General features: G+C 38.0%; 1 pseudogene across 1 annotated transcript; it reads right to left on the reverse strand.

Moving 5' to 3' along the window:
• Positions 1 to 8437: 8437 nt before the first annotated feature.
• Positions 8438 to 9152, reverse strand: LOC308631007 (large ribosomal subunit protein eL8-like; annotated as a pseudogene). The gene has a single exon. The product of its transcript is annotated as a large ribosomal subunit protein eL8-like (transcript).
• Between the last annotated feature and the right edge of the window lie 6503 nt (positions 9153 to 15655).

The following is a 15655-nucleotide window of genomic DNA, read 5'->3' on the forward strand; positions in this document are numbered from 1 at the left end:
TATCTCAACCATCACATGAGTGGTGATGTCAGAGAAGCCAAAGAAAGTTTAAATGAAGGAATAAGGTCGTGGTATCTTTTGCAGGAAAGAGGTCAGGTGTCTCACAGAAGGAGCAGAAACCACGTTGTAGTGGATTGTGAAGAGAATGGAAGTTTAGGAAGTAGAAGTTGTAAAGGTGAACAGTTGTTAAAAAGTGCACCTATGAAAAGGAGAGTGAAAATCGCTGATGCTTAGCAAGTTTGGGGAAAGGCTTTACTGGTGGTGTTAGTAGATAACTTTATTTACCTACTGGGTGTGCTGGGGTTCAACTCAAGAGCCTTGCACTTGCTAGGCAAGCCATCTACCACTGAGCTACACCACCAACATTATTAGAGTTTCTCTAAAGATAGGAGAAGAAAGGAACATATCTAAATTCTAACAGAATAGGGACAATCGAAAGGGAGGGGATATTGGATGGAGCTGGGATTCTCAGATCCAGTGCTTAAATAAAAGGGTTGCCCCACTAGTGGAGTGACCCTGAACCTTGTACAACCAGAGGAATGAGAAGCTGTGCTCCAGATGTGTACTGTATGTCAAAATGCATTCTACTGTAAAATTACTTAATTAATTGATTGATTAAAAAAAAGGATTGCCCTTAGCCAATGGAATGACATTTTGTTATTAAAGGAAGAAAAAGGGAGTAAAGGGATGATGATTGAGTTGATAAATGGTGTCTGAGGCTGCTACTTCCTATGAAAAGTAGAATTCAGTTACTGTTATGAGGATTAAATGAGTTTGTACATATAAAGTTCTTAGTAGATAAAGGCAATACACAAAGTTCTTTGTCATATAACAAACTCCCAATAAAATGTTAACTGTTTTTGCTCTTGGTGGTGTTTATTGATAGAATGGTGGTGGAGAAAGAGATAATTGAAGCTAGCCATATATTCAAAAGTAATGTTTTCTTTTTTTTTAAGAGAGAGAGAGACAGAGTTTTTTAATATTTATTTTTTAGTTTTTGGCGGGCACAACATCTTTGTTTGTATGTGGTGCTGAGGATCGAACCAGGGCCGCATGGATGCCAGGCAAGCACGCTACCACTTGAGCCACATCCCCAGCCCCACTTTTTTCCTTTTGTTTATCCCAAAGATGCAGGTTGATTTGTTATTTTTTCCACATTTTTTTATTGGTGCATCATAGTTATACATAATGATGGGATTTGTTGTTACATATCTGTACATGCACACAATATAAGAATATAATTTGGCCAGTATTACTCTCCTGCACTTCCCCCCTCCCTCCGCACTTATAATTCTTTTGGAGGTTAATTGCAATTTAGAATCTTAAACTACACCAATGAATCAATAACTTCTCATATTGTTACATTGCAATCCCTTAGTCTGTCTTGGTCTTTGAATAAATGTTTTACTCATACATGATTTGTAATATCATGTATTAGTCATTTGGGAAAAAAAATTGGTTCACTGAATTTTGAAAGTATTCCATCATGTTTCATTGTACAATACCAGAAAATCACATTTATTAATATCAATACTGATCTCCCCCAGAAAAGGCTTTAAATAGAGGGAAGACTGTTAAACTCAAGATGGAAGATACATTTTCCAAAACATTAATACAGCTTGAGTTTTTTTTCCATTGGCAAAAAATACAGTCTAGTGTTTTTCATGAAGTGACAGTTGTATTTATTCCACTTTTCAGAAAATGCCTGTCAAGTAGCAAGACTGAAAAAACATAGTTTGTCAGTCATGCTGTAAGGGTCCAGCGAACATCGGAGGAAGAGACCACCAAGAGACCGACTCATGCAAACGCAGAAGGGGGTTTATTGATCCAGCACGCTGGGGCTCCGTGCTCACTCAAGAAGGGAGAGTAGCCCAGAGCCCAGAGCAGGGGTTGAGCAGTGCTTAAGTGCACTTTTTGGGGAGGGCGGGGACTTTACATATATCAGAGTCTCCTTTAACAAATCACCATACACTGCGGGAAAATCAAACAACAATTCTTAGACTTGATTAGTACATTCATTGGCGGGAACAGGTCGGGCTGGAGTGATAGGTCATTCTTAAGGAGGGGGGTTACATTCAAACTGATTGGTTCGGGCCCTGAATGCCTACGTGCCAAGCTGCACAGGGTCCTAGGCTATTAATCAACTAAATGGTCAGTGGGGCATTGTCTTAACTGCCTCAGGAATTTCAGGTTCTGTGTGCAGTTCAGAAACTTTACAATACCTAGTCCTTTACATTTCAACTCAGGCTTTGCAGCTTAGAAGCAGCTTTACAATGCCTGGTCCTTTACATTTTAACTCAGGCTTTGCAGCCTAGAAACTTTACCCTTTCAATGCTTTCAAATAAAATTGTGTTTCCTTAAAAAAATTTAAAAAAAGCCAACTCTAGTAAATGCTAAAGATTATACAGGCACACAACTTTTAGAATTGATCGAATTAATTAAATTATCAAATTTGCAGGATCCAAAACAAAAACTGGTTATGTTTCTACTTATTAGCATTTAGCAATATGAAAAGAAAAGTACGAAAACAATTCTATTTACAATAGCTTCAAAAAGAATAAAATACTTAGGTATAAGTTTAGCCAAGGAAGTGAAAGACTTGTGCACTAAAATCTACAAAACATTGCCAAAAAAAAAAAAAAAAAAAAAGAAGAAGACATGAATAAATGGAAAGATATCCCATATTTATGGATTGGAAGAGAATATTAAGATGCCATTACAACCCAAAGAACAGATTCGACACAATCCCTATCAAGATCCCATTTTTTTTTGTTGTTTTGTTTTGTTTTTTTAGAAATGGAAACATTTGTCCCCAAATTTATATGGAATCCTTAATAGATCTGAAATAGCTAAAACAGTTTTGAAAAAGAAGAACAAAGATTGAGGACTTATACTTTTCTAAATTCAAAGCTTATTACAAAGCTACAATAATCAAACTAGTGCACTACTTGCATGAGGAGAATACATATATACCAATAGAATAGGGAGTCCAGAAATAAACACTCATGTATTTGGTCAATTGATTTTTGACAAGGATGTCAAGACCATTCAATGGAGAAAGATAGTTTTTTCAACAAATGGTACTGGGAAAACTGGATAGCCACATGCAAAAGAATGACATTGAATCTTTAACTTCTACCTCATGTAAAAGTTAACTCAAAATGATTGATGGGGCTGGAGTTGTGGCTCAGCACTGGGTTCGATTCTCAGCACCACATATAAATAAATTAATAAATAAAATAAAGATCCATTGACAATTTAAAAAATATTTTAAAAAGAATGGATTGATGACCTAAAGTAAAAAGCCAAAAGTATAAAAATCTTTGAAGAAAACATAATGTTAAATCTTTATGAAATTGAAAATGGCACTATTTCATGAACACAAAACCAAAAGCGTAAATAACGAAAGAAAAAGTAGGTAAATTTGATTTTATCAAAATGAACAACTTCTGTACACCAAAGGACACTATCAAAAGAGTGAAAATACAACTCAAAGACTGGAAGAAAATTCTTGCAAATCACATGTAGTGCATATAAGTGATTGCTACCAAAATATGTAAAGAACTCCTGCAACTCAAAAACAAAAATACAACCTATATCCAAAATAGACAAGGAGATTGAATAGACATTTCTGCCAGGAAGATACACACATGGTCAATAAGCACATAAAAAGAATGCACAACTTCATCAGTCATGAGGGAAATAGAAGTTAAAATCACAATAAACTAACACCCACTAGAATGGTTATTATCAATAAAATGGAAAATAACAAGTGTTGGAAAGGATATGGAAAAACTGGAACTCTCATGCATGGCTGGATTATAAAATGCTGCAATTACTGTGAAAAACAGTTTGGTAGTTATTCATAAAGCTAAACAGTATTATCATATGATTTAGCAATCCTACTTCTATGTATCTACCCCAAAGAACTGAAAGCAGAACTCGAACATACCAACACTCATAGCAGAATTATTCACAATAACCAAAAGGTGTAAACAACCAAAGTTGTGTATCACCAGATGGATGGATAAACAAATTGTGGTACTATATATACATAAAATAGAAATATTATTCTATTATAAGATGGAATGAAATTCATATACATACTACAACATGGATAAATTTGTAAAATACTGTGCTAAGTGGAATAATAAACACAGAAGGACAGATATATGATTATATTAATCATATATTATATGATTATAATCATATAATATATGATTAAATGGAATCATATAATATATATTCATGTAATTATATGATTCCATTTATATGAAATACCTAGACTAGGTAAATACATAGACAAAGTAGAATAGAGGTAGTCAGGGTTGAGAGTGAGTGGGTTGGGGAATCTATAATTATTGCTTAATAAGTAGAGAGTTTCTGTTTGAAATGATGAAAAAGTTCTAGATATTGATGGTGATGATTGTTACATAACATTGTGAATGTACTTAATGTCACTTAAATTGTGCATTTAAAATGCTTAAAATGGTAAAGTGCCGCAGTCTGGCTGGGCACAAATCACGGAGCCGCCACAAAGCACTTGTGTGTTCAAACAGGAAACTTCATTGCCAGAACTCCACGAACACTCCCCGGAACTCTCTGAGCTCTCCCCGGGGCTCCATGCCTACCCCACTCGGACCCTTGAGAACTCCACAGGAACTCCGAAGTAGAGGGTGCCCAAGGCAGCAGGAACTACCCTATTCCCAGAGCTACCCTATTGCCAGACAGCAGGGGTCCATATACAACTGAATACACAGCTTAACATAACCATCATCATATCAATGGCTTGCTGGGTCACCTCTCAACCACTCCCTTCTGGCAGAATGCCATGTGTCATCCCAATTTGGCTGTGGCCCTCAACAGTAAAGTTTATGCTATGTATATTTTCCCACTGGGCTAAAAGTTTGTATCCCCTTAAAATTCATGTGCTGAAACCCTAGCACCCAAAGTGATAGTATTGGGTGGGTGGGTGGGGGGGGGCTTTGGGAAGTAATTAGCTTAGATGGCTTAGATGAGGTCACAGAGTTGGTGACTGCCTGATGGGATTAGTGTCCTTAGGAGAGGAGAACTTCCTTTCCACCCCTATCGTGTAAGGACACAGGAAGAAGGAAGCCATCCAAAGCCAGGAAGAGGGCCTTCATCATACCTGAACCCTGATCTTGGATTTTCCAGCCTTCACAAGTGTGAGAAATAAATGTCTGTTGTGTAAACCACCCAGTCAATGGTATTTCGTTACAGCAGCTCCAGCTAACTAAGATGGTCAGAATTTAAAAATATAAAGCTAATAGTTTAGTTTAGCACTTAGCCCATGTACTTTTTCCTGGAGACTTCTAAGATACTTCAGTTTATAACTGAAGAGCTTTATGGGTAATTACTAACTCATTACAAATATTAAGAGGGCTGGTTGTGCTCGAATTTAGGACCCCCAGACACCACCAGAGACCCAAGATCGATGTAAGCAGCAAAGAGGTGTTTATTGCGAGCTAGCCCGGTCCTCCGCGTGCACACACAGCAACTGGTGACGCTGAGAGGCCCTGAGCGCAGGGTTTGCAGCATTTTTATACATTCTTTGGAGAGGGCAGGGACTTCACATTGTAAGGGACCGGCGAAACGTCGGAGTAAGAGACCACAAGAGACTGGCTTCATGCAATAAGCAAAGGGGATTTTTATTGAGGATCCCGATTCAGCGCGCTGAGACTCTAGGCTCACTCAAGAAGCGAGAGCAGCCCAGAGCCCAGAGCAGGGGTTGAACAATGCTTAAGTACACCTTTTGGGGAGGACTGAGGGGGGGGGGCTTTGCATACTCATAGTCTCCTTTAACAAATCACCTTACACCACGGGAAAATCAAACAATAATTCTTAGACTTGATTAGTACATTCATTGGCGGGAACAGGGCTGGCTGGAGTGATAGGTCTTTCCTAAGGAGGGGGTTACATTTAAACTGATTGGTTTGGACCCTAAATGTCTACGTGACAAGCTGCACAGGGTCTTGAATGCTTACGTAAGGAGTTGCACAGGATCCCAGGCCATAATTCAACTAAATGGCCAGTAGGGCCTTGTCCTAACTGCCTCAGGAATTTAACCCATGCTTTGCAGTTTAGAAGCAGGTTTACAATGCCTGGTCCTTTACATTTTAACTCAGGCTTTGCAGCTTAGAAACTTTACCCTTTCAACATACATCATAGCAAATCATCACACACCACGGGAAAATCAAATAACAACTCTAAAACAGGATTAGCACATTCACTGGCGGGAACAAGTTGGGTAGGGGTGATTGGTCAGTATTCGTTTGAACTGATTGGTTTAAGCCAAGAGGGGTGTACGTGCTGAACTACATGGTTTCCCAACATGTTATCAACCACCATAAACTGGGAGGGTCATCTGGCATCCCAGGTATTTCCCTGTCTCATGCTGATTGGTGGCTGCTAGGGGGTTGCTATGGATCTCCACCTAGCCTGACTGAGTCAGGGACACCTGGGGCAGCAGATCTCTCCTGTTATTTGTAGATAAATAACTTAGCAGGGTGGGAATGTGCTTAGGAGTGCTCTGTGGGTTTTTCCAAGGACAAAGGTCATGTCCCTTTCTTGGACAGGCTTTGCTCTGAGATAGAGGCTGGTTTTTCAGGCTGGGGTTATGGCTCAGTGGTAGAGCACTCGCCTTGCATGTGCGAGACCCTGGGTTCGATCCTCAGCACCACCTAAAAATAAATAAATAATACAGGGGCTAGGGTTGTGGCTCAAGCGGTAACGCACTCGCCTGGCATGCGTGCGGCCCAGGTTCGATCCTCAGCACCACATACCAACAAAGATGTTGTGTCCGCTGAAAACTAAAAAAATAAGATAAATAATACAATAAAGATATTTAAAAAAATATTAAGAAGATATGGGCTGGGGCTGTAGCTCAGTGGCAGAGTGCTTGCCTAGCATGTGTGAAGCACTGGATTCAATCCTTAACCCAACATAAAAATAAACAAAATAAAGGCATTCTGTCTATCTACAACTACAAAAAGCTTTTAAAAAATCTTAAGAAGATGTGTCCTCATGGATTGAAATGCAATCAAATTAATATTTTTTTACTGTTTTATTGAGGCCATTTTAAAGTGAAACTGCTTATTTTTCTTCCAGTATTTAGCAGAGAAGTACAATGACAACTAGATGACGACTGCTGTTGCATTGATTCATACCATATTAAAAGCAGTTTTATTCAGCAGTGCTTTTGCAAAATTAGTGCAAGTGTCAATGCTATTGTTCCAAGATAAATCACAAGATTAAAAAAGTTATTCAGGGCTGGGGATGTGGCTCAAGCGGTAGCGCGCTCGCCTGGCATGCGTGCGGCCCGGGTTCGATCCTCAGCACCACATACAAACAAAGATGTTGTGTCCACCGAAAACTAAAAAAATAAATATTAAAAAAAAGTTATTCAATACTCTGAGTATTTCAGCATGAAATAAGTTTATTGCCAAGCATTCACATTTAAAAAAAGGACTGATACTTATTTGGTGCTGAATCTGGAGAAATAAGGAAAATTACAAGTTCAGCCATGTATTATAGGACTCATTCTTTTTTTTTTTTTTTTTTTTTGTCATTTCAAGAGACTTGACTTTACTGGATCATGTATTATCAGTGAAGCCAGATTTGAGGATAGGTAGTTAGTGTAGCTAGGTAACTAGGTCTAATATCGAGTAAGATAAATAAAATGGAGGCTATTATAGAGAATGGAATCCAAGAAACCAGAGCAGCACTTGGGGAAATTGAAATGTTAATGTCTCCAAGGCCTGGGAACCCATCCTAAGGAACTGTTAATGAAACAGCTCCCAGCAAACAGGGAAGTGCTAATCAAAAGCTGCCCCAGGCCCTTCCTGCCCAGATTACTTCTCTAGCCAACCTATATCCCACCTATTGTGTCTTCCCACCTGCATTCTATCACTGAAAGATAAAGGGAAACAAAGGACAGGAGTGTGACACAGCTGAAAGACCTTAGCTATGAAAAAGGGAAGACCTCCCCCTTCTAGAATTCTCGGGGCCTCGGGGAGAAGTCTTTTCTGCTGTCCTTTAATAAGGGACACTTATTATTATTCCACTCTACACTTGTCTCTGAGTGCTTCTCTGGTTTTATACTTCAGCATTCAGGGAAGCAAGGACTCATCACTGGTAAACAGCGGTAACATCAGTATAAATAAATGCTTTATAGACTCATATTCATTGCTATCTTAAATAAGGCAGTGCCTGGTCAATCACAAAACTCTGGCTTGGTTTCTGAGCATTTTACTGCTATATACAGCCTTTTCATGCAAGTTACACAATGAGTTTCTAATGCTCTCACACTACGGGCATGCCCTTGCTACTGCCTGGAACAAGTTTACTGCCTTCAGCCCAAGATACTGGTTGAAGGACGATTTATTATTTTTATGTACAGAAATGCAAAAGAGTACATTTATCCCAGTTTAATGGTGAGTTCTTTATTCTTTGTCTTTTCCAGCTTGGCAATGCGAGCCACAGATTTTGGACCCAGGATGTTGCCTCCCCTGTGGCAACGATCTCTCTCATCATATCTGTCATTGTAGTTGGTTCTGATAGCTTCCACCAACTTAGCCAGAGCTCCTTTGTCTTCCGAGTTAACCTGTGTGAAGGCACGTCAGATGTCCCAGGCAGCCTAGCCTTCCTTGATGCTGTAGTAAGGGACTCCCTTCTTGCGACACAGGGCAGGCAGGAAGACAACCAGCTCTATGGGATCCACGTCTTGTGTGATCACCACCAGCTGAGCCTTCTTGTTCTTCACCAAGGTGGTGATAGTATTGACCCCTGCTCGACAGATCTCTTTGTGGGGACATTCCCTTTGCCAGCAGCCTTCTTTTAACCCCGGGCCAACAACCTCTGCTTCTTTTCCTGCTTGGTCTCGGGTCTGTAGTTGTGGGCAAGCTTAAGCAGCTGGGTGGCTGTTTGGCTGACCGAGGCCTGGGTGAATGTAGCTGGATGTAGCAGGGCTATTTCACAGAGCGGGTAAGGTCCCTTTTGGGCTGGATGTCCTGTCCGATGCGAAAGTTCTTTGGCCTCTTCTCCTACAGCGGGTTCACTACCTTCTTGGCCTCTTGCCTCTTGACCACGGTGGGGGCCGGGGACACCTTCTTCCCCTTGGCCTTCTTTGGCATCTTGGGTAACTGGAGGAGAGCCGAACTCATACTTAAATGTAAGAAATGTGGAAAAAAAAAAAAGCTATAAGTGAAAGAAAAGTGACCACAACACTCGGAGCAACCAAAAGATCTTTATTGCAGCAGTGCAACAAAGAGAAAAGAAAGAAGGAAAGAAGGAGAGAGAGAGAGAAAGAGAGAGAGAGAGAGAGAGAGAGAAAAGAGGAGAGATGAAGAGGGAGAGAGCAAGAGCAAGAGAGAGAGCGTGCACAAGAAAGACAAAGAGAGCAAGAGAGAGAGAGAGCAAGAGAGAGGGGGGCCTGGCAGGAGGGAGTTTTTATAGCCCAAATCTAATGGGGCCTCTGGGTCTGCAAGCTGCGTTGTTGGCCCAAGGTGGGGTCAAGTGTTCAGCCTTGAGTGTGGTTGAATGTTCAGACTTGAGGCAAACAGGTGATAAAGGACCAGATAGAGGGGGGTTTGAGTTCGTGGGCTATCTTGCAGCCAACATCTGTTCAGCCTGCCCTGCAGACAACACAGTTTAGCCTGCTGTGCACCCAACAATGAGTAAATTCTATTTTAGAATTAAATATAAAATCCTCAACAGTTTTAAAAATAACATTTTAGGTACTCTTGTACATTGCTGGTGGGACTGCAAGTTGGTGCGGCCAATTTGGAAAGCAGTTTGGAGATTCCTGGGAAAGCTGGGAATGGAACCACCATTTGACCCTGCTATTGCCCTTCTCGGACTATTCCCTGAAGACCTTAAAAGAGCATGCTACAGGGATACTGCCACATCAATGTTCATAGCAGCACAATTCACAATAGCTAGACTATGGAACCAACCCAGATGCCCTTCAATAGATGAATGGATAAAAAAAATGTGGCATCTATACACAATGGAGTACTATGCAGCAATAAAAAATGACAAAATCATAGAATTTGCAGGGAAATGGATGGCACTAGAGCAGATTATGCTTAGTGAAGCTAGCCAATCCCTAAAAAACAAATACCAAATGTCTTTTTTGATATAATGAGAGCAACTATAAACAGAGCAGGGAGGAAGAGTAGGAAGAAAAGAGTAACATTAAATAGAGACATGAGATGGGAGGGAAGGGGAGAGAAAAGGGAAATTGCATGGAAATGAAGGGAGACCCTCATTGCTATACAAAATTACATATAAGAGGTTGTGAGGGGAATGGGAAAATAAACAAGGAGAGAAATGAATTACAGTAGATGGGGTAGAGAGAGAAGATGGGAGGGGAGGGGAGGGGGGATAGTAGGGGATAGGAAAGGTAGCAGAATACAACAATTACTAATAGGGCATTATGTAAAATTGTGGATGTGTAACCAACGTGATTCTGCAATCTGCATTTGGGGTAAAATTGGGGGTTCATAATCCACTTCAATCTAATGTATGAAATATGATATGTCAAGAGCTTTGTAATGTTGTGAACAACCAATAAAAAAAACATTTTAAATTAAAACCTTTAAAAATGTTTTCAAATTTAAATAATTACTGCAAAATGATACAGATAGTATTTTATTTTATATTTTTGCAAGTGGACAGTGAAAATTTGAGGATTTCAAAATAACAATTTAGTTTATGATAACAGCAGATATAACTGTATTGAACCAGTAAAAATATGATAGATATACTAAGAACAAACTGAATTCATCCCTGAAATTGCACACGTTTAAACCCTAATCCTATTATTTATTACCTCAGTAAGGTCTAAAAACCACAAGGATACAAAAGAACCACTTTCTATTATTTGTGAGAATGATGATATTATTTTTTTATTTTTTTTAAAGAGAGAGAAAGAGAGAATTTTTTAATATTTATTTTCTAGTTTTTTGCGGACACAACATCTCTGTTTGTATGTGGTGCTGAGGATCGAACCAAGCGAGCTACTGCCTGAGCCACATCCCCAGCCTCGAGAATGATGATATTAAAACACATCACGTAGCATCTGGAAAACACTGTCTACTTCCAAAATCACGAGAATAAAGAAAACAAATAAGGTTTTAATATGATTATGAAAATAATCCTGATTTGGGGGATTTCTAGAAAGGGATTTGGGATTCCCCAAAGGTCTGCAAACCATACTTTACAAAGTAGTTAATGAATATTCATATACAGAATTTCATATTTGAAATTTGTAAGATAGTGTATTAGGGACAAGAAAATAATTAAAACACGTTTCAAGAAACTCAAAGTTATATTACTAAGTAGTATTTGATTAATTGTTCAATCAGTGTGATGGTGCATGAGCTGGGAGTCTGGAGAATTCTCTCAGGGACCCTTACAGCAGAAAACCCAGTGATCATTGCCCAAATATCCTCTATGTTTTTTTTAGCCTCTAGCCCCAGTTACTTGGGAGGCTGAGACAGAGGACTGTTTGACCCCAGGAGTTCAAGTCCAGAGTGGGCAACATAATGAAACCTGGTCTCAAAAAAAGAAAAAGGTTTCCTCATTTCAAGATCATAAGTAAAGGGGCTGGGGATGTGGCTCAAGCGGTAGCGCGCTCGCCTGGCATGCGTTCGGCCCGGGTTTGATCCTCAGCACCACATACAAAACAAAGATGTTGTGTCTGCCGAGAACTAAAAAATAAATATTAAAATTCTCTCTCTCTTTTAAAAAAAATCATAAGTAAAATAATGGTAACAATATTATTATTATTATCTAATGTATTTTTAGATTATTATGCAATTAATAATATGCTTTCTCAATTTGTAGGCTACATGTCAAGAGTATTATATTTAATGTAAATGGTGCCCCCTGAATTCTTGTTCTTTTTTTTTAATGTTTTATTAATTGTTGATGAATTTTTATTTATTTATATGTGGTGCTGAGGATTGAACCCAGTTCCTTACACATGCTAGGCAAGCGCTGCACCACTGAGCCACAACCCCAGAATAGTGTTACCCCAGCCCTGAATTCTTGTTCTTATTCTTTTTTTGTGTGCTGGAGATTGGACTTACGGATGCTTTACTGCTGGGCTACATCCCCAGTCCCTTTTTTTTTTTTTTTTTTTTAAATTTTGAGACAGGTTCTCATTAAGTGGCTGAGGCTGGCCTTGAACTTGTGATCCTTCTACCTCAGCCTCTTAAATAGCTGGGATTACAGGCATGTGCTATGACACTCAGTGCCAGATGAGTTCTGCCATACCATGTTTCCCAATTTTGTCTGATCCTAGGAATCATCTGAAGTTCTACTCACAAAAACAGTTTCTTAGGTCCCATCTCAGATCTAAAGGAATCAAAATATTCAGGGATTATACTGTGCTGTATACAAAAATACAAATCTTGAAAGAAATAATCATTTTTATCCCTCCAGAATTGAAAATCTAGCTTCCCTCCAGAGAGCTGAATGTGTTGTATAAATAACTTAGTAGCACAGGACAGAGGACAAAGATGAATTAAACACCTATAAGAGGAACAGTCCAAAGAGAACAAGAGTGCTTCAACCTATAATCTAGTGTTAGTAATGAATTGAACATAATTTAAATATGTTATCTTCTATGTCATGGCTTTCTATGTTAGTAAAACATTTCACAATCATCATTTAACTGTGATAATTAATTTAAAAGTCGCTCAATAATTCTCTTTATAATACAAATTATAATACATGTAAAATCCAGGAACATCTTCTAACTATGGCAGAACAAGTGTGTATTTAATAATAATTGTCCATGGGTTAGGGCAGTTGGGGAAATATGTTGGTTTCTCTCCAGGATTGCATTCCTGTGGAGAATAACAAGGAAGCCTGCTCTTCGAGACAGTGATGATGCATGTTGGCAAATGCAGTCTTTCAGCATTCCACAGTTGTCTCCACAGACTCATAAGTTTCTACAAAATTCCACCATTTGTCGTCAGTTTCTCCTCAACTCTGTAACACCGACAACAAAAAAAGTTCAAATACCATCCCTTTTTCAGTTGCAGTACATGTACAAAAAGCCAAACATTTGCCAGATTTCCTGCCTGTACTTCTCATGACCACATGGAACCTATTCAAAACTAAAGAATTATTAAGTAGAACCAATAATAAAATAAATTAAAAAATCTAGATTGAATAATGGGCAAAAAATTGGATCAGTGCACGCTGTATGCATATATGGAAATATCACACTGAACCCCATTGGTAGTACATCAATATGTGTTAATAAAAAATAAAAAATAAAATTCAAATATACTCAAAAACTAAAAAATGACAAAAATGTGAATAGATTTTTACCAAAGAAAATACATAAGTACCTATTAAACACATAAAAAGATGCATAATTAGTTATTAAAGAAAGGCAAATTAAAACTACAATGAGATACATAGCATTAGAATGGCAATTAAAAAAAAAGACAGAGAATAACAAATACTGGCAAGGTTACAGAAACCCAGGAACCCTTATACATCACCTGGGGAAATATAAAATGGTACAGACTATTTGTTAACCGTTTGGCAGTTTCTTAAAAAGTTAAAAATAAATTTACCACAGAGCCCTGCAATTCTAATCTTAGGTATCCACCCAAGATAAATTAAAGTCTATTTCCGTACAAAGACTTGCCACATAAAGACTGAATATTTACAAAAGCCCTTTGTTAATATTTATAGGTAAATATTCCTAGTAGCTTTATTCATAATTGAAAAAAATTGGAAATGACCCAAAAGCTTATCAACTTGTAGATGGCTAAACAAAATGTTGCATAGTCATCTGATAGACTACTATTCTACAATAAAAAATAACTTAATAATGATATATGCTACAATATGGATGATCTACAAAAATAGATCAGTGAAAGACTCATATATACTATATGAGTCCCGTACAAGAACTGTTCAAAAAAGCAAATCTATAGAAATTAGATTAGTGGTTTTCTGGGCTGGTGGGTGAGAAAAGGGAAAGACTGACTATAGGTACCAGGGATTTTTTTTCTTTCCAGCATATTAATATTAGGCTCTTTTTTTAAATAACTTTATTTTGTTTATTTATTTTTATGTGGTGTTGAGGATCGAACCCGGGGCCCCGCATGTGCTAGGCAAGCACACTACCACTGAGACACAACCTCAGCCCCCAGGGATTATTTTAAAAAAGGTGATGGAAATGTCCTGAATTTGGATTGTGGTGATGGTTACAACTACTTAAGTTTACTGAAAAATCGCTGAATTATCTAAAAGATGATATTATACTTCACTAAAACTAAACAATCAGAAATATTACTAAATAATTACTACCTAGAGATTATTTACTAGTGATTTTCTAATAATCACTCTTTACCAAATATTCACTAAATAATCAGAAATATTACTTATTGTTTGAAATGAATGAAATAATCAACTTCTGTCCTGGTTAAAAAAATGTTACTGCTTTAACTTTCAAATTCAGTAAGACAGGCTCTCAAAGCTTTTTGCTTCTCCCAGGATTTGGGGGCTTCTATCATTTTTTTAAAAAATATTTATTCTTAAGTTATAGGTGAACACAATATCTTTATTTTACATTTATGTGGAACGCCCGGGATCTTGCCTGTGCTAGGCAAGCACTCTACCGCTGAGCCACAATCCCAGCCCAGGGCTTCTATCATTTGGACCCAGGAAGCCTGATAATTTTTTTTTTCAATGAATTGGTACAACATAAAAACTATTCTAAATTACCAATCCCTCAAATCATTGTTCTGTGTCATGGGGAATTCCTAAAATGATCATATTTTCATGAAAGAAAGCCAGATTGAAATTCAACTGAAAACTCTGCACTTGCTTAAATGCTATACCTCATAAAATTATATTTAAGTATGCTACTACTAAAGACACTGTATAAATAATGATGCATTGTATGGCTGTTACAGAAAGCTACAAAATAATATCTAAATACTATATATTTGTATGTATTCCAATTTCATTAATATGGAGAAGAACCTTGTAAATATTTCTATGTTGGTTTTCCAAATTAAAATAAATCACTCAGAGGAGATAAAAGTTACAAATGGCATATAATGTAATTTCTTGCAAAATTAGAATAAAGACCCTTAACAGAAAACATAAAGCAGGTCCAAAGTTGCTTTTGTATTCATTAGAACTCTGAGTTGCAAGAGACAAAAATCCAACTTCAACGAGTTTAAGTCAAAAAGAGGATCATATTCAATTATATAAACAGCAAAGCAAGGGGGAGATGATTCCAGATACATCTCCATTTTGCTTTCACTAAGCATCTGTTTGTCTCCAGAACATCCTCTGTGCATGCACCTCTCCCAATCCCTTGTTCTAGGCCAGGTCCCCCAGAACTTCACAAAGACAAAGTTTTTTTTTTTTTTTTTTCTCTGTCAGCTCCACTTAAAACTCTGGGGAAAAACTCTGGCCAATCCAGCTGGTGGCCCACGCCATCTCTATTATCAGAAGGGGGTGAAGTAGATAGCTGCTGAACACATAAATATACATGATGCTCACAACAGTATTAATTTCTAAATTTCTGTCTGGTTTCCAAATATAGATCACATCTTTTCCATGTGCATGGTAACCTTAACAATGGCAATTGTTG

The sequence above is a fragment of the Spermophilus citellus genome (genome assembly GCF_964194105.1).
Source record: "Spermophilus citellus genome assembly, chromosome: 11".
NCBI lineage: Eukaryota > Metazoa > Chordata > Mammalia > Rodentia > Sciuridae > Spermophilus > Spermophilus citellus.